The sequence below is a fragment of the Betta splendens genome, chromosome 19 (genome assembly GCF_900634795.4).
Source record: "Betta splendens chromosome 19, fBetSpl5.4, whole genome shotgun sequence".
Lineage (NCBI taxonomy): Eukaryota > Metazoa > Chordata > Actinopteri > Anabantiformes > Osphronemidae > Betta > Betta splendens.
This window is the reverse complement of record NC_040898.2, coordinates 2,521,862-2,544,690: the sequence shown is the minus strand read 5'-3', so window position 1 is coordinate 2,544,690 and position 22,829 is coordinate 2,521,862. Positions and strand designations below refer to the sequence as shown.

Genomic DNA, 22,829 nt, shown 5'->3' with positions numbered 1-22,829 from the left:
AATTCGTGGTCAGGCAAACAAAGGTCAATACACCGAGCAGGCAGGTACAGTACAGACAGGGTTTAGGCAAGCGGTGGTCACAAGGCAGGCTAGGGTCAACTTACGGCAAGGCAGGATCATGGATGAGACAAGAATCAGGGTCAGGAGAAGCAAGGTCATACACAGGTTCAAGATCATGAGGATAAACGCTGGTTTGCTGACTAATGCACATAGACAATCTGGCAACCGGTTGGTGTGAGAGGTGGTGCTTAAGTAGTGGCAATTGATGGTTAGATGGGGAACAGGTGTATGGTCTGGAGCAGGAAGTAAAGCTGGCAGTAACTAATAATGGCTGAGGCAGGAAGTGACAATAACATAAAACCGGAAATGAACATAAACAATGGTGCAGTGACTGAGTCCATGACAGCATTGGTTTTTAACTATACAGTTTGTAATGGTCATTTGATAAGATCAAGTGTAGTATCTGTTCTTATCAGTTTAATATCTGATACGTCTCCTAGCTGGAGCCCTTATATTAAATTGCTTTTTGAAACAGGGAGATGGAATAGGGGCCTTCTCCGTCCACTCCATGCATCTACCTAGTATTGCATTGCTTCTGGGAACTGTGCACCCCACTCAAGCTGTATAATGTTAGGACTATGTCAATGTTTCCTAGCTGTAACTGCGTTTCCTATAGCTAAAGCTTGTCCCCAGCATGGTTGGTCACCGTAACATTTCCTTTGAACTGTTGGAGATTGCCCTGGATTTGTAGTAGATGTGGTGCTTGAGTTTGTGCTGGAAATGTATCAATGTGTGATGGCAAAGGCGTGTTTCTGCATGTGGAACAGAAACACAAGGGGAAATGATGCTTGTCAACCCCTACACAAGCGTTCTGCCTGAGTAGTGGCTTAGTGCAGTTCTATAGGCTCATTGAATTCCAGCACCGTCAGTCAACATGATCAGCCCAGGAAGAATCTCCGAGTGTTGGAGGAGCAAGGAATATTTACCTGGCAGGGGAGATACCATGATCTAGAAGGTTGTTCACCCAGGGCGAGGCTCGGCCATTGCACTCTGGCTGTCTGACCCCTGAAAATTCCCCAAATGCGGGAATCTCGACTGTATAATTTGTGCTAGTGGGGGACTGCGTTTGCGCTCTCCCCTCATTTCCAGTTGAAGGACAATATGAATAAACGGCAATGGGCTCCTTTGAGCCCGTGTGGTTGGGCTGGCACCTGACCTTTGGCACACCTCTGTTCCTGCCTGTTTGGTTGGCATAGCTCCAGGAAGTGGGAGGGGCCTGTGAAACACTGCAAGTCTGGGGCACACGTCCCGTCACGACTGTGGCTTGTACGACAAGGGACTTTGGCTTCGGCTGTAGCGCCATGCCAGCTTGCCTCTGGTTTCTCTTCAAAACGCACAAGTCTTTCGCCTTTTACTAAAGACTACCGTGGAGAGGAATGCTGGCGAGTTGATATGATTTTTGGCAGGCACTGCTTGTGGGCAGTGCCTTCACAGTTTCATGAAAACCCGTGTCAGCTACGTTTGAGTATGACTCTCTTTCAGGGTTGTAATATCACACCCCCTTAGATCTCTCTGATCACAAGCACTTTTTTCCCACTTTAGGCTTTGTCCTACCCACAAACCTACCACTTCCAGAGTAAATACATATAACAATTTCTGCACCAAATTTGACCTCACTGAGTTCATTTTTTTTAAATCTGTAAACAAGCCGTGCACATCTATGTTTGAAAAAAGTTGTGCTTCCGTTAGGAGGAATGAAGGCACATCAAAATGTGGAAACGCTTCACAAATTTGCGTCTCGTCCTTTCGCAGGGGCCAATGCTAATCTTCTCTGTATCGATTACCATTTATCATATGTGCTGCCTGAGCAAGCACGGCAAATGTGAGGCGATGAGTGCCTTATAGGCCAGCTGTTGAAAAAAACTTCCTCACGCCGTGGTGTGGCCTGACAAGGGACAAAACGTTGGGAGCTGTTTTGGTGGGTAGTTAAACAAGAATAACTTCTGTATGAGCATGTGAAGAAAAATTGGCCAATAATCATATTTGTATCAGATTATATTTTGTGATCAGATAGCCTAAGACCATCGTCAAAGTCATTAAGTGAATTAGAGTCGGAGTTTCTGAGCATAGTGCATTGTGTCATTTGATACAAGAGTGTTGCTGAGGTCGCACGCATGATGAGACCTCTAACTAGTGGGATAACTTTCAGATCTTTAATTGTATATTTGGGTCTAGAATGAATACTAGAATCAGGGATTAAACCAGAATGATGATGCATATTGTCGCTTGTGTTGTCTATTGTCTGTAGATGAAGGATAAAAACTAATTGTAGCAGTGACTAAAGTGATTGTGAGCAAATGAAACACCAAGTCAACTTCAGGATATTTAAACTCAGTGTTGTTGTGAATTTTCTTAAAAAATCTCTCTCAAAAATAGTGTGTAAAGTTACAAGGAAAACGTCATATGATAAGGCAATAATCAGAGTAACATAAAATGAATTCTAACAAAACAAGGTTACAATTGATGCCTTGTAACAATCTGCTTCTTCCTGTTGAACAGTAGCGTTAGATTGTTTCCAACCTGTGTGTTGAAGTATTGACAGTTTGTTGGGGTTCTTCAGGTTGTGATTAGCTGATCACAGAGACACTTGGGGTTTGTTATCACCGCCAGGTTTCCTCCCAATGTCGTCTGAGTCACTGTCACTCTGTGATGTGAAGAGTCTACACGTCGTCCAGCGTCGGCAACCCAAGGCTGCTCGTGTGTGTGTTTTCTCAGGAACGTGTGTGTAGATGTATGGTCTGATAGTGTGATTCACCGGCGCAGCTTCAGGCGGCGCTTGGCTCACACCCTTAGCTGAACGGTCAACGCAGCCTCGCCTCAGTGCGTGTGTGAGCACAGCGAGGGTCATCCTTCTCACTTCTTTTCGTTAGTGGTGGTTTTCTCGGTGGGATGTAGATGGAAGGTCGTCTGTCGGATCCGGGACCTTCCTGCAGTAGATGGAGTGGATCCAAGTCGTTCTCTCTTTACAGCCGTGTGGGTCGTCAGAAGGACCTGGAAGGGGCCTCGCCACCGTTTGGAGTTCCAGTGCTTCCTCCTGAACTTCTTAACGATCGCTCAGTCCCCTGGTTGGATGGTGTGCAGTGGTCCTGTTGACTGTTTTAACCTGTTGGGAAATCTGAATTGTGGGGAAAAAGTGTTTGGGCGGCACAGCTGCCATCAGGCCCAAACCAGACTCCATGGCTACAGGTGGAACCATTCGTCTGCCAGAGTTCCTGTGAGGTTGAAAATGTTTAAAGCACAGGAAGATGAGGAAGGAGAGGATAGAGAGAGTTTGAGAGGGAACAAGGATCAGGAGAGAAAATGAGGATCAGGAGAGGGAGGGGTTGTTGGGCAGTTACCTTCGCATCAGCGTCTGCAGCTGCATGTTGGCAGAAACAAAGTTGTCACTGATGGTGTGAGTCGGACGGTTAAAAACAGCTTTAGCTGTAGGCAGCAGGACAACGTCCAGCAAAGCAGCAACCTAATCATGATGTAAGGTAGGTTTGCAATCAGACTTCAAAAGTTTCCTATGCTTCCACAGAGCACCTCTGTGTCACAAGCATCTGTGGAGTCTGTCTAGGAGTAGTGTCTTAGCAAAGCGCTAGACTTCAAGACGACCTCTTGATAGTAATGTTCAGCATGTTGAGCAAGGTGGTGTTGTATCTAAGTTGCAGAAAGATGTGATGTTTTCTGTTCCTAAAGATTAAAAGACACAGTATGAGGACAAAAGAACAGAAGTCGTACAACCTGATTTCTCATCCACTGTTTGAGTGAAAGGTCGCCTAGGGTCAGATCACGGAGACCCAAAGTAGGAGCCGAATGAAGAGCAAGCATGAGGTCAGTGAACGTTGTTTAGCCTCAGACGTGGACGATGAAGACGTCCACTTCAGGACCCTGAGTGGGGCCTCAAAGACAGTAAAGTTAGGAATGAAGTTCCTAAAAAAAGGACAAAGACCTAGAAAAAATAAGCTGTTTATACGTGCACGGTTTAGGCAGGTTTCAAATTGCTTCAACTCTGTTGGGTGAGATGGATTTGCCATCAGCTGTAATTACAATGACCCAGAAAAATGTAATTTAGACAGGCTCTCTTTGTGGCCTGGAGCATCCAATGTTTCAGTAGCTTAGTGGTGTCTGCAGTAACGCCATCTATGGCTTCCTTTAGAGGGTGTTGTTGTTTGAATTCATGGTCAGATTTAGGTGTGATGACCACTGGTTCACATCCTCTGATCAAACCTACATTATATGTGTGTGAGCCACAGGGAAGCAGGCCTTCCTGTAAGGCTGAGTGTTGAGTCAGAGCGTCCTCTGAAAAATAAAAATAAAAAAAACATGGAAGTGTAACATTAGAATATGGAGGTAACAAGTTCACTGTTTGTTGTGCATAACGGGCAGAATAAAAAAGAGTTTTCTAAAAGTATGCAAAGTAGGTGAATACGTCACGTGGGGTCGGAAGTCGTTCACCAGTCTCCACCCCGTTGACATCTGTTCACGAAAGGACCCACATCCTGCGTCTGTCTCCATCATGTTTTCACAGAGGGACGTGTGGAACTGTAGAATAAACATCAAAAATCCTTTCGTTCGTTAGTAAAAAAAATCGCAAGCGCAGACCTGTGTTCATCCCAAAAAAGGGAAGTTGAGGTCAGTTTGTCAGTGTGTGTGTGTGAAATCATAACTCTTTAAACTTATCATCAGGACCAGAAGACACATGTGCTGTACAGGACAGGTCAGATGCGTCTCTGGAGGTCGTATCACATAGGAAACAAGCTGTGATACAGCCTGTGTGAGGGCCTCAGTTACAGCCCCCCCCTCAGTAGCCAATGATAAGAGTACAGCTAAGCTGAAGTTAACACCAACAAAAGAGGGATTATTTAGAATGTTTGTAGATGTAACCTGCACTCCGTCTGGAGTGGAAATCAATCAAATACCTAAACTACACATGAGATCTCTTCCTAAAAATTTAACTGGGCATAAGTTTGAAAGCAAAAATGAATCTCAAGGTGTCTTGCTGTCAGATGTTGCACAAGAGTAAAGAGTAAGTTTTTCTTTAATAGTCTGGTACGTACAGTAATTATTACTTCTCTCTAATAGTCGTCTTCCCTTTAATAGTCATTAATAATCTATTTCAGTCAGTTTCAGTCATCCTATAATCTGGTTTTGCTTTTTCTACAGTCTGGCCAGACGAACCTATAGAGTGCACAAGTAGTTTTAGAAACACGAAGGATTTTATTACTGAATTTGTTGCAAGTTAAAATTGTTTAAAACCATCAGACTGTAAAGTCATGCAGCAGTTGTTATTTAGCTGTTTGTCATCATTTTAAAATCACTCTGTGGGATTTTTTTTTGAGCAAAAAGCGATTCTTCATTGCGAGCAGATAAGAATGAACATGAATTTGAGCGTGTATCAGCTGTAAGCGTGTTTCTTCATTGCGTGTCTGAATGTTTGTGTGTGTGTTTGTGGTACCGTTTTCTACGTCACCCACTAACGCTCACTGATGTGAGCGCTAGTGGGTCGAGCCTGACGTAGATGGGACAGTTGTTCTTCAAATGCGATGACAGACCTTTCCTGGATCCTCAGATGCAGCTCTATTGGGCCGATCACGTCTGAAGTCTTTCCTGTTGTTTCAACCAGTGTCTGTGTCAGAGCACGTCTTCCCACTCTGCTGTTTCTCTGTCCTTGTTTTCCTTTGCTGATTGTCATAAGCAGGTGTCTGTGTCAGACACACACGCTTGTAGTAGCTGGTCAGTCTGATGAGCCCAGAACGTGATGGCTGCAGACGTTGTGGGAGTCTGCGAGGCCTCCATGCTGTGGTCTGTCTCCTCCAGCTGCTGTGGTATCAGAGCTTCCACCCTGTTCTGGTTGTTGGTCAGGCGCTTCTTCTCCTTCGGTTCTTCTGCTGATGGTGGGAAAGGAGTCCAGATCCGGATTTACCCTCATCGCGCTCAGTTCTGCATTAGAACAGAGAGCAGAAACAATGGGAGCATTTGCTCTTGACATGATATGTGTGTGTGTGTGTGTGTGGTCTGTGTGTGTGTGTGTGGCAGAGTGCAAATTCTTTCCCAGAGTTGTTATTTCCTTTTTTTCTGTTACTCTCATCACTCTTTTGTTTCTTTTAGGGGTTTAGTTTTCATAGTTTTGCTTTTTTCGAATTTCATCTTTTGTATCTAATTTTTCTTTTAAAGGTGCATATGTCTTTTACACTAAGTGATTCTCCTTTTGAACCCATAACCAGTTTCCCACTCATGGAAACATGAAACGCAGTAATAACCATATTTACTTTGTACTTTTTACTTTTGTAATTCTGCAGTCTGGTGGTGGAGACTTAGATCGCCCCGAACCCATCTTTCAGAGTCCCGGCGGTTTCCTGCCTTAGACTTTTATGTGTTCCGGCCGGAACCTTTTTTCGAAATTTCTCTTCCACGGACGTCTCTGTAGAAAGGGAACCGCTCAGATCAGCGACAGAGTTCTCGGAAGTGCTCCCTCACCGTTAGGCCCCCTCTAATCTAGCCCCTCGTATCTCAAAAACACTTCACTCTGCAAACGCGCTCCGGCTTTCAGAAGCCGTCTTTTATTTCTTGTCCACTCCCTTTGGACTGCGCTCAGATCTGCACACTGGTCTGTATCCTCAGTACAGACAAAAAAAGCTTGGTTCCATGAGCCAACCCTTAGCAACCACCGTCTTGGCCACCAGGGCAGACTTTGACCTAATTAATTTTACCCGAATATTAAATTTGAAAATCAAAAATTTTTGTTTGTTCCTAATTATTATATTTTAGATGTTTTTAACCAAATAGTCGTTTTAGAAACATTGTTATCTCTAGTCCTAATTATGTTTTCTTTTGTTGTTGGCGATCCAGATGGGTGAGCAGTCCTCCCATCTCTGAATGTCTGTAGAGGTTTGGAGGCTGAGTGACCCTAGTCCTCAGGACTATCGTCCCTGGTCACACCGTCCAGACGACCTGCAGCTGATCCTGTTCGTAGACGCCAATTTCTGTGGTGGAAATTTCCCATAAAGAAGCAGATGAGAGAGTTGTCCTTTTGTGCGATTTATTGAAATAATAAAGAAAATAAAAATAATGGGGAAAGCAAATAAAAAGCATGGATGTTGATCGTGCACATCAACAAACCAAAATCCAGCTGGGGAGATCAGTGCACACACCACGAAGGTGTGATGCAAAGAGCCCACGATCCTCAAGTTGTCTCTGACTTTTAACCCCTTTCTCTGGCTCTGGTGGAATGTCCCTCTGCAGCAATGGAATTGTTTGTGCCACCTTATCTCGCTGTGAGTGAGAATGTTTGCTTTCTCACTTCTGCATCATCATGTCTTGTTATCCAAAGGAAGGAACACCGAGCTTCCAAGACAAGATGCATTCGCTTTAACAGCCTTGGTTCTGGTGGGAAGTCAGATAGAATGGAGCCAGAGTCCGGGTGTAAAAGACATATATAACATTACATAACATATATCACAAATTATTAGTCAGTCAAATGGAACATCAGATGTTTAGACTTGATGTACGACATGGCGCAAGAGATTATTTGTTTGTGTAAGAATGTTCAGTATTGCACCTAACCAGCACATGACGACTGTGTTGGATAAGAAACAGCATAAAGGCAAAATTTTTCCATTACAGTCAGTAAACATGTGACACAGCTACATTTGAGTAGATCTCTGTTGGGAAGTTGTCACTATGCACTCTTGAAAATGTCAATGCCCTAACCTCATTTGCTCTGTTTCTCATTGAAGCACAGCATGGCTACCTTGCAGAAGGCCCGCGGATAATTACAGAGAGTAGGGGCGTGGGTGTGGCTAAGCAAACACCATTGTCTGTCCAGCTCAACGCACAGCACCCTGACAAGTGACTGTGTCAGTGTCCCCTAGCTGTACCTGGGTTTCTTATAGCTAAAGCTTGTCTCCAGCATGGTTGGTCACAGTAACGTGTCCTTCGGACTGTCTGCGATTGCCCTGGATTTGTAGTAGATGTGGTGCTTGGGTTTGTGCTGGAAATGTATCAATGTGTGATGGCAAAGGCGTGTTTCTGCATGTTGAACAGAAACACAAGGGGAAATTATGCTTGTCAACCCCTACACAAGAGTTCTGCCTGAGTAGTGGCTTGGTGCAGTTCTATAGGCTCGTTGAATTTCAGCACCGTCAGTCAACATGATCAGCCCGGGAAGATTCTCCGAGTGTTGGCGGAGCAAGGCATACTTACCTGGCAGGAGAGATACCATGATCAAGAAGGTGGTTCACCCAGGGCGAGGCTCGGCCATTGCACTCTGGCCTGCGAGTTCCCCAAATGCGGGAATCTTGACTGCGACTTGACTCTTTACGCTAGTGGGGGACTGTGGTTGCGCTCTTCCCTTATTTCCAGTTGAAGGACAATATGCATACACGGCAATAGGCGCTTTTTGATCCCGTTTGGGTGGGCTGGCACGTGACCTTAAGCACACCTCGGTTCCTGCCTGTTTGGTTGGCAGAACTCCAGGAAGTAGGAGGGGCCTGTGAAACTGTAAGTCAGAGGCTCGCGTCCCGTGACGACTGTGGCTTGTACGACAAGGGACTTTGGTTGTGGCGCCGGGCCATCTTGGCTCTGGTTTCTCTTCAAAACGCACAAGTCTTTTGCCTTTTACTAAAGACTTCCGTGGAGAGGAATGCTGGCGAGTTGATATGATTTTTGGCAAGCTCTGCCTGTGAGAAGTGCCGTCACAGTTTTGTGAAGAACACACATTTATGCGCACGCTACAAGCAGCCTTCTGTGGCATCGTCCTACTCACAACCCTACCAGTTCCAGAGCAAACACAGATAACAATTTCTGCACCAAATTTGACCTCAGAGTTCATCTTTTTAATTCTGTAAACAAGCCGTGCCATCTATGTCTGAAAAAAGTTGTGCTTCCGTTAGAAGGAATGATGGAACATCAAAATGTGGAAACGCTTCACGAATTTGCGTGTCATCCTTTCGCAGGGGCCATGCTAATCTTCACTGTATCGATTCAAATTTATCCTATAGGCTGCCTAGGCAAGCAAGGCAAATGGGAGGCGATGAGTGCCTTATAGGCCAGCTGTTGGAAAAACCTTCCTCACGCCGCGTGGTGGCCTGACGGGCTGCCACTAGCCTGGCAGCAAATAAGTCGATGTAATGGTGCCGCACCTTTGAGCCGACTACAGTAGCGAGGCCTTTCAGAATAACTAAGCGTGTAGACATTCGGAAGACGTGAGCTGTTTGAATGAGGCCTGAATGATTCTGTTGCAAATTACAAGACAGTGTCGAGCTAACGCTGTCTGGCCAGCGCTGCTCTTGCCTCCCAGGTTTATAAAACATGCTAGTGAGTTAGCTAAGGGTCAATTGGAGGCTTAAAGGCATCGCTATGTAAAGCTGTGTCCTTTCACATACAGGACAAATTCAAAACGGGTCAAGTTCTTACTATTTCACTGGAGGGAGTATATTGACTTTCCACCGTGTCAGTAAACATGTGACACTGCTACATTTGAGTACGTCTCTGTTGGGAAGTTGTCACTATGCACTCTTGGAATGGTCAAGGCCTCAACCTCCTTTGGCGTGTTTTTCATTGAAGCACAGCATGGCTAACTTGCAGAAGGTCCGCGGGTATGCACAGAGAGTAGGGATGTGGGTGGGCTAAGCAGACACCAATATCTGTCCAGCTCAACGCACAGCATCCTGACCAGTGAGCAGCACCAGAGGAGGCGGCCTCTGGCAGCAAAGAGGTTGGCTCATTGCTTCTCGGCCTTTTGGCTAAGATCAAGTGTAGTATCTGTTCTTATCAGTTTAATATCTGATACGTCTCCTAGCTGGGGACCATATATTAAATTGCTTTTTGAAACAGGGAGACGGAGTAGGGGCTTGCTCCGTCCACTCCACGCATCGACTTAGGATTGCATTGCTTCTGGGAACGGTGCACCCCACTGAAGCTGTACAATGTTAGGACTCTGTCAGTGTTCCCTAGCTGTATCTGGGTTTCCTATAGCTAAAGCTTGTCCCCAGCATGGTTGGTCACCGTAACGTGTCCTTGGGACTGTCGGCAATTGCCCTGGATTTGTAGTAGATGTGGTGCTTGCGTTTGTGCTGGAAATGTATCAATGTGTGATGGCAGAGGCATGTTTCTGCATGTGGAACAGAAACACAAGGGGAAATGATGCTTGTCAACCCTTACACAAGCATTCTGCCTAAATGGTGGCTTAGTGCAGTTCTATACGCTCATTGAATTTCAGCACCGTCAGTCAACATGATCAGCCCGGGATAAATCTCTCTGAGTGTTGGCGGAGGAAGGCATGCTTACCTGGTAGGGGAGATACCATGATCAAATAGATTGTTCACCCAGGGCGAGGCTTGGCCATTGCACTCTGGCTGTCTGACCCTTGCGAATTCCCCAAATGCGGGAGTCTGGACTGCATAATTTGTGCTAGTGGGGGACTGTGTTCGCGTTCTCCCCTTTTTTACAGTTGAAGGACAATATGCATACACGGCAATAGGCTCCTTTGAGCCTGTGTGGTTGGGCTGGCACCTGACCTTTGGCACACCTCGGTTCCTGCCTGTTTGGTTGCCATTGCTCCAGGAAGTGTGAGGGGCCTGTGAAACACTGCAAGTCTGAGGCACATGTCCTGTGAAGACTGTGGCTTGTACGACAAGGGACTTGGCTTCGGTTGTGGCACCCTGCCATCTTGGCTCTGGTTTCTCTTCAAAACGCACAAGTCTTCCGCCTTTTTATAAAGACTTCCGTAGAGAGGAATGCTGGCGAGTTGATATGATTTTTGGCAGGCTCTGCCTTGGGCAGTGCCGTCACAATTTTGTAAAAAAACTGTGGTGGAAATTTTCCCTAAAGAAGCAGATGAGAGAGTTGTTCTTTTGTGCGGTTTATTGAAATAATAAAGAAAAGAAAATAATGGGGAAAGCAAATAAAAAGCATGGATGTTGATCGTGCACATCAACAAACCACAAACCAGCTGGGGAGATCAGTGCACACACCACAAAGGTGTGATGCAAAGAGCCCACGATCCTCAAGTTGCTTCTGCCTTTTAACCCCTTTCTCTGTCTCTCTGCAGCAATGGAATTGTTTGTGCCACCTTATCTCGCTCTGAGTGAGAATGTTTGCTTTCTCATTTCTGCATTGTCATGTTTTGTTATCCAAAGGAAGGAACACCGAGCTTCCAAGACAAGATGCATTCGCTTTACCAGCCTTGGGTCTGGTGGGGAGCCAGATAGGAAGGAGCCAGAGTCCGGGTGTAAAAGAAAGACAAACATATATCATAAATTATTATTCAGTCAAATGGAACATCAGACTTGATTTAAACTTGATGTACAACAGGGCGAAAGAGATTAGTTGTTTGTGTAAGAATGTTCAGTTCGGTATTGCACCCAACAAGCACATGACAAGTGTGTTGGAAAAGAAATAGCACCAAGGCAAAATTTTTCCATTACATTCCCCCCTTTTGATTACACATTAATTAAACACTAAAATAATAAAAATTTTCAAACATTGCATTTTGTAGTAACAGCCCTTACAAATGAAACAGTGAGTGTATTAAGTCATCAAGATTCACAAATACACCTTCACATAAAATGTAACATAAAATGCAAGTAACTTAGGGATAAAAGGTTGGGAGCTGTTTTGGTGGGTAGTTATACAAGAATAACCTCTGTATGGGCATGTGAAGAAAATAAGCCAATAATCGTATTTGTATCAGAATTAGAGTTGGGGTTTTTTGAACATGCATTGTGTCATTTGATACAAGTGTGTTGCTGAGGTTGCACGCATGATGAGACCTCTAACTAGTGGGATAACTTTCAGATCTTTAATTGTAGTTTGGGTCTAGAATGAATACGAAAATCAGGGATTTGACCAGAATGATGATGCATATTTCCGCTTGTGTTGTCTTTCATCTGTAGATGAGGAAAAAACTAATTGTAGCAGTGAATAAAGTGATTGTGAGCAAATTAAACACCAAATCAACTTCAGGATATTTAAACTCAGTGTTGTTGTGAAATTTTCTTCTTCAAAAGTAGTGTGTAAAGTTACATAGAAACATCACATGATACAGGCAATAATCCAGGTAACATAAAGTGAGGTCTAACACAGCATGGTTACAATTAATGTCTTGTAACAATCTGCTTCATGCTGTTAAACAGTACCGTTAGATTGTTTCCAACCTGTGTGTTGATGTATTGACAGTTCGTTGGAGTTCTTCAGGTTGTGATCAGCTGATCACAGAGACACTTGGGATTTGTTATCACCACCAGGTTTCCTCCCAATGTTGTCTGAGTCACTGTCACTCCCGTGATGTGAAGAGTCTACACGTCGTCCAGCGTCGGCAACTCAAGGCTGCTCGTGTGTGTGTTTTCTCAGGAGCGTTTGTGTAGATGTATGGTCTGATAGTGTGATTCACCGGCGCAGCTTCAGGCGGCGCTTGGCTCACACCTTTAGCTGAACGGTCAACGCAACCTCGCCTCAGTGCGTGTGTGAGCACAGCGAGGGTCGTCCTTCTCACTTCTTTTCGTTAGTGGTGGTTTTCTCCGTGTGATGTAGATGGAGGGTCGTCTGTCGGATCCGGGACCTTCCTGCAGTAGATGGAGTGGAGTCGTTCTCTCTGCAAGCTTTACAGCCGTGTGGATCGTCAGAAGGACCTGGAAGGGGCTTCGCCACCGTTTGGAGTTCCAGTGCTTCCTCCTGAACTCCTTAACGATCGCCCAGTCTCCTGGTCAGATGGTGTAAGGGTCCTGTCGACTGTTTTAACCTGTTGGGAAATCTGAATTGTGGTAATTCATTTGCCAGAGTCTGCGTTCCTGTGAGGTAGAAAATGTTTAAAGCACAGGGAGATGAGGAAGGAGAGGGTAGAGAGGAAACGAGGATCAGGAGAGGGAACGAGGATCAGGAGAGGGAAGGGTTGTTGGGCAGTGACCTTCGCAACAGCGTCTGCAGCTGCATGTCGGCAGAAACAAAGTTGTCACTGATGGTGTGAGTCGGACAGTTACAAACAGCATTAGCTGTAGGCAGCAGAACAATGTCCAGCAAAGCAGCAAACTTATCATGATGTAAGATAGGTTTGTAATCAGACTTCAAAAGCTTCCTATGCTTCCACAGAGCATATGTGGAGTCTGTGTAGATGGTAACAGACTCTCCTTCTGCTGGTTTACTAGCTTCAGTCAATGCAATAAACTCTGCAGCCTGAGCAGAGTAGTGTCTTAGCAATGTGCCAGACTTCAAGGCGGCATCTTGATAGTAATGTTCAGCATGTTGAGCAAGATGGTGTTGCATCTAAGCCATCGGGCTGTAGAAAGATGTGATCTATTCCAAAAGAATCAAAGTATGAGGACAAAATGCCTGATGCAAAAACCTGATTTCTCATTCACTGCTTGAGTGAAAGGTCGAGTAGGGTCAGATCAGGAAGACCCAAAGTAGGAGCCGACTGAAGAGCAAGCCTTGAAGTCAGTGAACGTTGTTCAGCCTCAGACGTCCACGTGAGACAAGAAGTGGACGATGAAGATGTCTGCATCAGAACCCTGAGTGGGGCCTCAAAGACAGTAAAGTTAGGAATGAAGTTCCTAAAATATAAACAAAGACCTAGAAAAAATAAGATGTTTATATGTGCACGGTTTAGGCAGGTTTCAAATTGCTTCAACTCTGTTGGGTGAGATGGATTTGCCATCAGCTGTAATTACAATGACCCAGAAAAATAAACCCCGTTTGTCTAAACAAACTGTAATGTAGACAGGCTCTCTTTGCGGCCTTTAGCATCCAATGTTTCAGTAGCTTAGTGGTGTCTGCAATAATATCTATGGCTTCCTTTAAGAGGGTGTTGTTTAAATTCATGGTGAGATTTAGGTGTGATGACCACTGGTTTACATCCTCTGTTCAAACCTACATCATGTCTGTGTGTGAGCCACAGGGAAGCAGGGCTTCCTGTAAGGCTGAGTGTTGGCTCAGAGCGTCCTCTGAAAAAGAAAAAGAAAAACAAAAGCATGTAATGTGTGTCATTAGAATGTGGAGGCACCAAGTTCACTGCTTGCTGCACATAACGGGCTGAAGAAAAAAAATTATAAAGTATGCAAAGTAGGTAAATACGTCACATGGGGGTCGTAAGTCGTCCACCCCGTTGACATCTGTTCACAGAAGGACCCACGTCTTGCATCTGTCTCCATTATGTTTTCACAGAGGGATGTGTGGAACTGTAGAATAAGCATCAAAAATCTTTTTTGTTCGTTAGTAAAAGAAATCGCAAGCGCAGACCTGTGTTCATCCCAAAAGAGGGAAGTTGAGGTCAGTTTGTCAGTGTGCGTGTGTGAAATCATAACTCTTCAAACCTCTCATCAGGACCAGAAGACACATGTGCTGTGCAGGACAGGTCAGATGCATCTCTGGAGGTTGTATCACATGGGGAAACAAGCTGTGATGCAGCCTGTATGATGGCCTCAGTTACAGCCCCCCCTCAGCAGCCAATGATAAGAGCACAGCTGAGCTGAAGTTAACACCAACAAAAGAAAAACTCACACCTCCGGGAGAGCTTCAACCAGATTCCGAGGGAGGTTGGAGACATAGAGTCCGAGTGGACCATGTTCTCCGTCTCCATCATCAACGCGGCCGTTCGGAGCTGTGGACGCAGGGTCTCCGGTGCCTGTCGTGGTGGTAATCCCCGAACCCGGTGGTGGACCCCGGAGGCAAGGGACGCCATCAAGCTGAAGAAGGAGTCCTACCAGGTATGGTTGACCTGTAGGACTCCTGAGGCAGCTGATGGGTACCGGCAGGCCAAGCGTGCTGCAGCACGGCTTTGGAGGAGTTCGGGGAGGCCATGGAGGAGGACTATCGCTCGGCCTCAAAGAGATTCTGGCAAACTGTTCGGCGCCTCAGGAGGGGGAAGCAGTTCTTTACCAACTCTATTTTCAGTGGAGGTGGGGAGCTGTTGACCTCAACTGGTGATGTTATTGGACGGTGGAAGGAGTACTTTGAGGATCTCCTCAACCCCTTCGACATGCCTTCTGCTAAGGAAGCAGAGGCAGAGGACTCAGAGGCGGACTCGCCCATCACCCAGGCTTAGGTCACTGAGGTAGTTAGTAAGCTCCTCGGTGGCAGAGCAGCGGGGGTGGATGAGATCCGTCCTGAGTACCTTAAGTCTCTGGATGTTGTGGGGCTGTCTTGGGTGACACGCCTCTGCAACATCGCGTGGATAAGGGGGACCGGGGGGGACTGTTCCTCTGGACTAGACAACCGGGGTGGTTGTCCCTCTTCACAAAAAGGGGGACAGGAGAGTGTGTTCCAAATATAGGGGAATCACACTTCTCAGCCACCCTGGGAAAGTCTATGCCAGGGTACTGGAGAGGAGAATTCGGCCAATAGTCGAACCTCGGATACAGGAGGAACAATGTGATTTTCGGCCTGGTCGTGGAACGCTGGACCAGCTTTATACCCTCAGCAGGGTGCGTGAGGGTTTGTGGGAGTTTGCCCAACCAGTCTACATGTGCTTTGTGGATCTGGAGAAGGCATTCGACCCCGTCCCTCGTGACATCCTGTGGGAGGTGCTCCGGGAGTATGGAGTCCAGGGCCCTTTGCTAAGGGCTGTTCGGTCTCTGTACAACCGGAGCAGGAGCTTGGTTCGCATTGCCAGAAATAAGTCAGACCTGGTCCCGGTGCATGTTGGACTTCGGCAGGGCTGCCCTTTGTCACCGGTTTTGTTCAATATTTTTATGGACAGAATTTCTAGGCGCTGCCAGGGGCCGGAGGGGGTCTGGTTTGGGGACCACAGGATAGCATCTCTGCTTTTTGCAGATGATGTTGTCCTGTTGGCTTCATCAGGCCAGGACCTCCAGCGTGCGCTGGTGCGGTTTGCAGCTGAGTGTGAAGCGGCTGGGATTAAAATCAGTTCCTCCAAATCTGAGGCCATGGTTCTCGGCCGGAAAAAGGTGGTTTGCTCTCTCCAGGTTGGAGGAGAGTTCCTGCCCCAAGTGGAGGAGGCAAATGTGAGGCGATGCGTGCCTTATAGGCCAGCTGTTGTTAAAAACCTTCCTCACGCCGCGTTGTGGCCAGATGGGCCACTAGCCTGGCAGCAAATAAGCCGATGTAGTGGTGCCGCACCTACAGTAGCGAGGCCTTTGAGACTAACTAAGGGTGTAGACATTAGGATGATGTGTGCTGTTTGAATGAGGCCTGAATGATTCTGTTGCAAATTACAAGACAGTGTTGAGCTAACGCTGTCTGGCAAAAGGGTCAATCGGAGGCTTAACCCTCACGCAGCTCTCATTTTTAGACCCCACGAGGGCAACGGAGGAGGGTTTTACATCTGACCCCACAAGTGGGTGAGGATGTGTTGTGGGGGGGTGGTGGTCGGAGTCACGCTCAACCCCACGAGGACACCAAAAGTGCAGGTTAGTAGGAGGGAGGTGGAAATCACTCTCGACCCCACGAAGAAACTGAAAGTGCAGGTTAGGAGGAGGGTGGTGGGGGTCACGCTCGACCCCACAAGGACACCGAAAGTGAAGGTTAGGAGGAGGGAGGTGGGGGACACGCTCGACCCCACGAGGACACAGAAAGTGCAGGTTAGGAGGAGGGATGTGGGGGTCATGCTCGACCCAGCGAGGACACTGAAAGTGCAGGTTAGGAGGATAGAGAATCTCCAGGTTGGATTGTGTGTGTGTGTGTGTGTGTGTGTGTGTGTGTGTGTGTGTGTGTGTGTGTGTGTGGGGGGGGGGGGGGGGGGGGGGATACAGGGAGGGCTGTGACGTTGTGTGTTTCCAAGTTGGAGGGGTTCTCCAGGTTGGAGAAATTCTCAGGTTGGAGAAAAAAAAAACAAAATACCCAAATTCAAATGCTTTTGCTTTTTTTATTAATTATTTTTCTTTTACATATTACACTTTGTTAGTAAATAGTGTTACTACACTGACAACAACAAAAACATCAACAATAGTATAAAACACACACCGAATATTATTATTATTATTAATTTTATTATTATTATTATTACTATTATTCCTATTCTTATTATTATTTTATTTTCTAATGAACAAACAAATTATCTTCAGGAGCAAGGGGCGCAGTCTGAGCAGCAGAAGAGCAAATGTCTGTGGCAGATGTATCTCTCGCACCGATGGCAAACGTTGTTTGTTTTGCGGTCCCTCGCGTGCGGACAAATTTGACACCTTTTCCTCTTGCCCTTTTGCGCCCGGTCGCTAGCGGCGGAACCAAGGGCGTCATCTTCTCCGTCACCCTCGCCGTCCCCGACTTCACCCCAGACGAGGTCTGCGGTGAGGGCACGAGCGAGGCGGACGCTTCGCCGCGAGGTGGATGGCGCCTTCTCCGGATGAGAGGAGTCACGAGTGCCTTGCCCAGCTGCTCTAGAAACACCCTCCTCCTGCTGCGGTTGCCGGGCATCCAGTCCGGGTGGGCCTCTTGCCACACGACGAAAGCGTTGTAGCAAGACACGTCTAGGACGTTGTGAAACACCGCCACGGGCCAGCCCGCCAACTTTCTCCTGCAGCTGTAGGTTCCTATCACCTTGTCCAGGTTGTCTACGCCTCCCTTGGTGGCGTTGTAGTCTAGGACGGCAAAGGGCTTTTTGTCCGAGCATGGTGAGCTCCCTGCGCAGGAGCCGCTGGCCCAGTTCGTAGGAAGTGAAAAAGTTGTCGCACGTCACGTTGCGAGGCCCGGCGAGCCCTTCGGTGACGTCCAGCACGACCCGCTGGCCATGCTTTTTTTCAGAAGCTCTCTTTTCTCCTCCTCCTCCTCCTGGCTTGCCGGTGTAAAGCTGCATCTTCGTAGCTGGACTTGGCGTTGCACGCCACCCAAAACATGAGGCCGTATTTTGCTGGCTTGCTAGGCATGTACTGTCTGAAAGAGCAACGACTTACAAAAAATAAAGGTGAGATTTTTAAAAATATATTTTTTACAGAGGTAAAAAAAAGCCGACGTGCTATGTTTTTTCTTCATGTCTGCGTGTGTGTGTGTCTTTGTGCCTGTGTGTGTGTATGTGTGTGTATGGGTGTGTGTCTGTGCCTGTGTTTGTGTATGTGTGTGCCTGCGTGTGTGTGTCTGTGCCTGTGTCTGCATGTCTGCGTGTGTGTGTGTCTGTGTCCCTGTGTGTGTGTATTTGTGTGTATGGGTGTGTGTCTGTGCGTGTGTGTGTGTATGTGTGTGCCTGCGTGTGTGTCTGTGTCTGTGCCTTTGTCTGTGCCTGTGCCTGTGTTTGTGTGTCTGTGTCTGCATGTCTGCGTGTGTGAGATGTATGTTTTGCTTTACTTCTGAAAGGTACCAGTTGCCCGTCCACCGTCACGTTAGCTGGGCAGCCGCTCCACCCACGCGTCCCAGACCTCTCTCACGGCTGCCAGCTTGTCCGTTGCTCGCCTGGCGGGTCTAGTTTGGCGATCGCCGAAACGCAACAGCTTCGAGTAAGCGTGAAACACCTTGAGCGACATCGTGGCGCGAAAAATGGCACTGCCGCTCTCGGCGTCCCACAGGCTGGCCACGGCGTCCCCTCAGGACCTGTAGACGCCGGACAAAATAAGGAGGCCCAAGTAGGCTCGCAGGTCGACCTGATCCATGCCCTTCCAGGCGCTCCCGAGCTTTTCGAGAACCCTCCTGGTTGCTGTTCTCCAGGACGATCCTTTCCACTGCTGGGGTCACAAACATGCAGAAGGTCGATTCCAAGTTGACTGCCTGAGCCACCGTGTCCAGCCTTAGATCCCATCCCTCGCTGTCTTCTTGTCATTCATCTGTTTCTGGTCCTGCTGTATCTGCTGCTTCTGCTTCTCCTTTTTCTTCCTCTTCTTCACTTGACACATCTTCCTCCAATTCCTCTTCTGGTTCAGAGTTGTCATTTGACTGGCTTAAAAAAAAAAAAAATCTGCTTCAAATCTTCAGGCAGGCAGGCCAATGATCAGGTGTTCAGGCACGCAAGCATGCAGGAAACGCGGGCACGCAGGCGTCTCCCTAACACCAACTCATAAGTAAGACCAGTTGTCTCTTTTTTTGTTTGTTTTTAGACCAAGCTACGTGAGGGTGGTGAAATAATTTGCAGGTGAAAGCACACACAAACACAAGTTTCCAAGTTGGAGGATCCTTCTGGTGGGATAAACTGCCAGGTTGGAGGATTTTTCACGTTGGACAAACCGGTGACAGGTCCCGACTCTACCCCCAGGTTAGATGATTTTTTCCCACCACGCTGGAGGAATCCTTCTGTTGGGATAAACTGCCGTGTTGGAGGATTTTTCACATTGGACGAACCCAGTTTAGATGATTTGAGGGTTATGAGCGTTTGGCTTACATAGCTGGCTGTATTGAGCTTCTCCCTGCCATGCCTGCCTCTGTCGTTACGCGTGCCAATTAAGATGTCCGGACCTCTTTGGATTATGAATACATGTGATGTGAATATTAATATGAATATGAATATGAGTGCATATGAATGCATTGTGTACCCCTTTCTTTGATTACTGTTTTATATTCAATAAATATTTAGCATTTATCTAAATATCAATCAAAAGTTTTGCTTATTTGGTCTTTATGTTTTCCCTCATAATATAATAATAATCATATAATGTGTGTGTGTGTGTGTGTGTGTGTGTGTGTGTGTGTGTGTGTGTGTGTGTGTGTGTGTGTGTGTGTGTGTGGTGCGTGAGGGTGGTGGTGAAAGCACACACAAACACAAGTTTCCAAGTTGGAGGAAGTTGGAGGAATCCCCCCCCCCTTGGTTAGATGTTTTTTTTTGTTGGAGGAATCCTTCTGGTGGGATAAACTAGGAGGAGCTTGGAGGATTTTACACGTTGGATAAAGCGGAGAACGGTTCCGAGTTCTTTGGTGGTGAGATGATTTTGGTTTTTGGTTTCTGGCAGTGATGGAGATGTGGCGCCAGAGAAAAAGAAAAACAAACAAAAGCAAGGTTGGGGTCAACTTGGACCCCGGTCTGACCTGCCACCTTCCACGGTTGGCGTCATATAAACCCCACAGAAGATGGAAGAGGATGGCTACTCTTCCCATCCCTCTAAACTGAACAGAGCTCAAATACATGGACGCAGAGACCAGAGACGCCCGCATCGACAGCTCTAACTTCTCTAACGGACCGGAGCTTGTTGCCGCCGCTCAGATCTTAGAGACCTTCTCTAAAGGCACTGGAAAAGCCAGAGACAATGACAAATTTGCTGTCTCCGAGACGTGCGTCCTAACCTCTTGCAACGCAGACCCTCGGGAAATTGGGCGCTCCTGAACGCCTCCTGGGAGAAAATGGAGGTCCTAACGGGGAAGATCTGGGCCTCACCTGGCAAGGGGCTGGTGCATCTGTTTCGCGCGCGCGTTACACCGTGCGAGGGAATCGTTCAAGTCAAGTCCCAGGAAAGAGTCGGGGCACGGCACTGTTCTTTGGGGTGTAATCAAGACTGTGAGGGGTCTGAGATTTTTCTCTCTTGTGGTTTACAATGGAGTCTTCGAGCCAGCGGCTCTCGACGACCCGGACATGGACACCACCACCTCAATTTGGTCCGACCCTTACAGGACGGCGTTGGACCCCGTGAGGCTGATTGGCGAATATAAAGTTATTTATGTCTAAGCAAGTAGAAAATTACAGGTGTTATGAATACAATGCCCTTTAGTCAAACATTCAGTCAACATCCACATGGATATTTTATTTGTTTTAATTATATGTATTGTATGTATTACTGTATTGTAATGTTTAGCACTAATCTTACTGGCATTTTTTGACAACTGACAAAGACCAAAAGCTTCCTTAGTCTGAGGGAAGTTCCATATTATCCTCCAGTTTGGCTTCACTTCACACTTGCAAAGAAGTGGCTCGTTACGTGAACAAAAGACACAAAAGTGAGTAGGTGTGATGAACCCTCCCCCAAAAAGGACACCAGACTGAAAGAGTTGACATGACTTAACTTCCACACAACTTCACCAGAGCCATGAAAATCAGATATATTTGTAAACTGCTTAAAAAGAAAATTCTTCATGGATCCGTAACTTTAAAGGTTCCACTCAAATCAAGGCTCTGTTAACATAATGCTGTATGAAGGAATTTAGTTACTGTCCATACAGTAGGTTTCCCTCAGAGGACCAACAGCCTAGTGGTTAAGGCACAGAAGCTCCCAGCTAGAGACTCCTGGTGTAAACTTGCCTCTGGTGTCTTTTGTTTACCACACAAATTCAAGTGACACAAAATGCAGAGATCTGCATATATATGTGTTTTGAGTTATGCCAGCTGATATTCTTTTAGTTCTGTGTCATTTCAGTCACCTTTTACTGCCAAATGTCACCGCAATCGGCTGATTGTGACTGCTCAATAATTTTTAAGTTAACTTACAGACTTTTCTTAAAGCAGAAACATTACCAAAAGTGCAGGAACCTTCAATCTGAGTAAAGTTAGGCACTATCCTCTATTGACAATAGGCTTAACTTCACACCTGTAAAGAACTGGCTCATCAGTTGAACAAAGGACTGTAAGAAGGTGTAAAGACCATGTCCTCCATGAAGGACATATAATGTAGAAGCTCCTTGAGAAACAGTTCTGCTCTAAAAGAATGTAGTGACCCAACATTCAGACTTGGTTTAGAAAACGGTCAAATGAACTGGACGTTTATAAAATCTGTAAATAAAACTTAAAATAAAAAAAAAAAGTGTTAAGTCTATGGCTTTAGGATATAAAAGTTTCTTATTTTAAACCACCAACTAACAAAAACTGTTTATTTAATAACTGTGGGTTAGAAGTTGTGTGCTTTAACCACTAGGCTCTTATAAGTGATGGACGGATGAAGTAGTTCACAAATGTATCTGGTTACATCACATCAGGTAACAGCACTGCAGGACTCTGGTGCTTTGGGGAGAAGGGGGTGGTGTGAAACCAGTCTAACTAGTGCTGTGGATTGGTCGTTCTGTCTGAAAAGAGGCTTTCTATTGTTATGTTCATCTAAGCTTGATTAGAACATTGAAATGTTCTTTTTTAAGTTAAAACAGCTCCTGAAGCAGGCAGACTGACACACACTACATTCAAGTGAATATGAATAATATATAGAATGAGAATTTAATAAATTCATTAGGTACTTTTGTGAAGTCCAACTCAACCTAATACAGCCAGTAACTGATAAACCTCCAGAAGGTAGTTTGGCAGCTGTGGCAGCGTGAGCTGCCGATGCTTATCTATGATTAAAAAAAGAGTTAGTACAACATTCAATTCTGACATGAAGTCAGCTTTTCAAGTTTTCTCAACTTTTTAGTTGACTTTTTAGACAGACTATTGTCTGTCTGTCTGTTTGTCTGTCTGCCTGAGCAAACAGTGTAGAACTGACGTTATCAGATCTATGTCCTGTTCTCAGAACTGTGCCTATACTTGCTGTTTGACCCTAACTCTACAGGTCAGATACTAAAGCTCCACCTTTTGGTTTTACCCTGGAATTGCGTCTTTGGTGCTAAAATGGGGGTGGCCTCATTAACATTTTTAACACCTTCCCCAGGCAGACCAAGGGGGGGGGGGGCTGCTGACAGTTGGCTGATGAGGGTGTGATAAGTGTGTGATCAGCGTCAGAAAGGTGACTGACAGTCTGACTGGCTGTCCGACCACTACAGGTAGGAGATCACCGGCGTCAATTATTTTACATGTATGGGGAGCGTGGCTGCTGCAGGCACTGAGGTCTGCGCTGTGTCAACGCTATTCCACCAGTCTCAATGTGAGGAGCACTGCGGCCAGTGCTGACCAGTCGCCACCGCATTTCCAATTACACACAATTTCACACACCCAGGATTTTTCCGAGTTGGAGGATCCTCCTAGTGGGATAAATTGCCGGGTCGGAGGATTTTTCCACGTTGGA

At 46.3% G+C, this 22,829-nt stretch overlaps 1 protein-coding gene, 1 long non-coding RNA gene and 10 other non-coding genes across 14 annotated transcripts in view; 9 read left to right on the top strand and 3 right to left on the bottom strand.

Moving 5' to 3' along the window:
- Positions 1-22,829, top strand: part of LOC129603358 (uncharacterized) — a 395,454-nt gene that overhangs the window by 335,569 nt on the left and 37,056 nt on the right. The gene's annotated exons all lie outside the window — the stretch shown is intronic.
- LOC114846619 (U2 spliceosomal RNA) lies at positions 424-615 on the top strand. Its single transcript, XR_003784088.1, has one exon. It is a non-coding gene; the product is annotated as a U2 spliceosomal RNA (small nuclear RNA).
- Positions 979-1,141, top strand: LOC114846630 (U1 spliceosomal RNA). The gene has a single exon (XR_003784097.1). It is a non-coding gene; the product is annotated as a U1 spliceosomal RNA (small nuclear RNA).
- On the top strand, positions 1,371-1,486 carry LOC114846621 (U5 spliceosomal RNA). The gene has a single exon (XR_003784091.1). It is a non-coding gene; the product is annotated as a U5 spliceosomal RNA (small nuclear RNA).
- On the bottom strand, positions 1,768-1,875 carry LOC114846624 (U6 spliceosomal RNA). The gene has a single exon (XR_003784094.1). It is a non-coding gene; the product is annotated as a U6 spliceosomal RNA (small nuclear RNA).
- The window catches only part of LOC129603362 (uncharacterized), a 38,808-nt gene continuing 20,078 nt past the window's right edge, over positions 4,100-22,829 (bottom strand). Inside the window, exons 2-3 of one of the 2 annotated variants that reach the window (XR_008693143.1) lie at positions 5,501-5,985; positions 4,100-4,344 (exon numbers count right to left, since the gene is read on the bottom strand). This is a non-coding gene — a long non-coding RNA (uncharacterized LOC129603362). Of the gene's footprint in view, positions 4,345-5,500; positions 6,727-22,829 lie in introns of those variants that run through there. The other variant, XR_008693144.1, reaches the window with a different exon arrangement.
- LOC114846617 (U1 spliceosomal RNA) lies at positions 8,240-8,398 on the top strand. Its single transcript, XR_003784086.1, has one exon. It is a non-coding gene; the product is annotated as a U1 spliceosomal RNA (small nuclear RNA).
- LOC114846620 (U5 spliceosomal RNA) lies at positions 8,621-8,735 on the top strand. Its single transcript, XR_003784090.1, has one exon. It is a non-coding gene; the product is annotated as a U5 spliceosomal RNA (small nuclear RNA).
- On the bottom strand, positions 8,955-9,061 carry LOC114846623 (U6 spliceosomal RNA). The gene has a single exon (XR_003784093.1). It is a non-coding gene; the product is annotated as a U6 spliceosomal RNA (small nuclear RNA).
- LOC114846618 (U2 spliceosomal RNA) lies at positions 9,769-9,959 on the top strand. The gene has a single exon (XR_003784087.1). It is a non-coding gene; the product is annotated as a U2 spliceosomal RNA (small nuclear RNA).
- Positions 10,325-10,487, top strand: LOC114846631 (U1 spliceosomal RNA). Its single transcript, XR_003784098.1, has one exon. It is a non-coding gene; the product is annotated as a U1 spliceosomal RNA (small nuclear RNA).
- On the top strand, positions 10,716-10,827 carry LOC114846622 (U5 spliceosomal RNA). Its single transcript, XR_003784092.1, has one exon. It is a non-coding gene; the product is annotated as a U5 spliceosomal RNA (small nuclear RNA).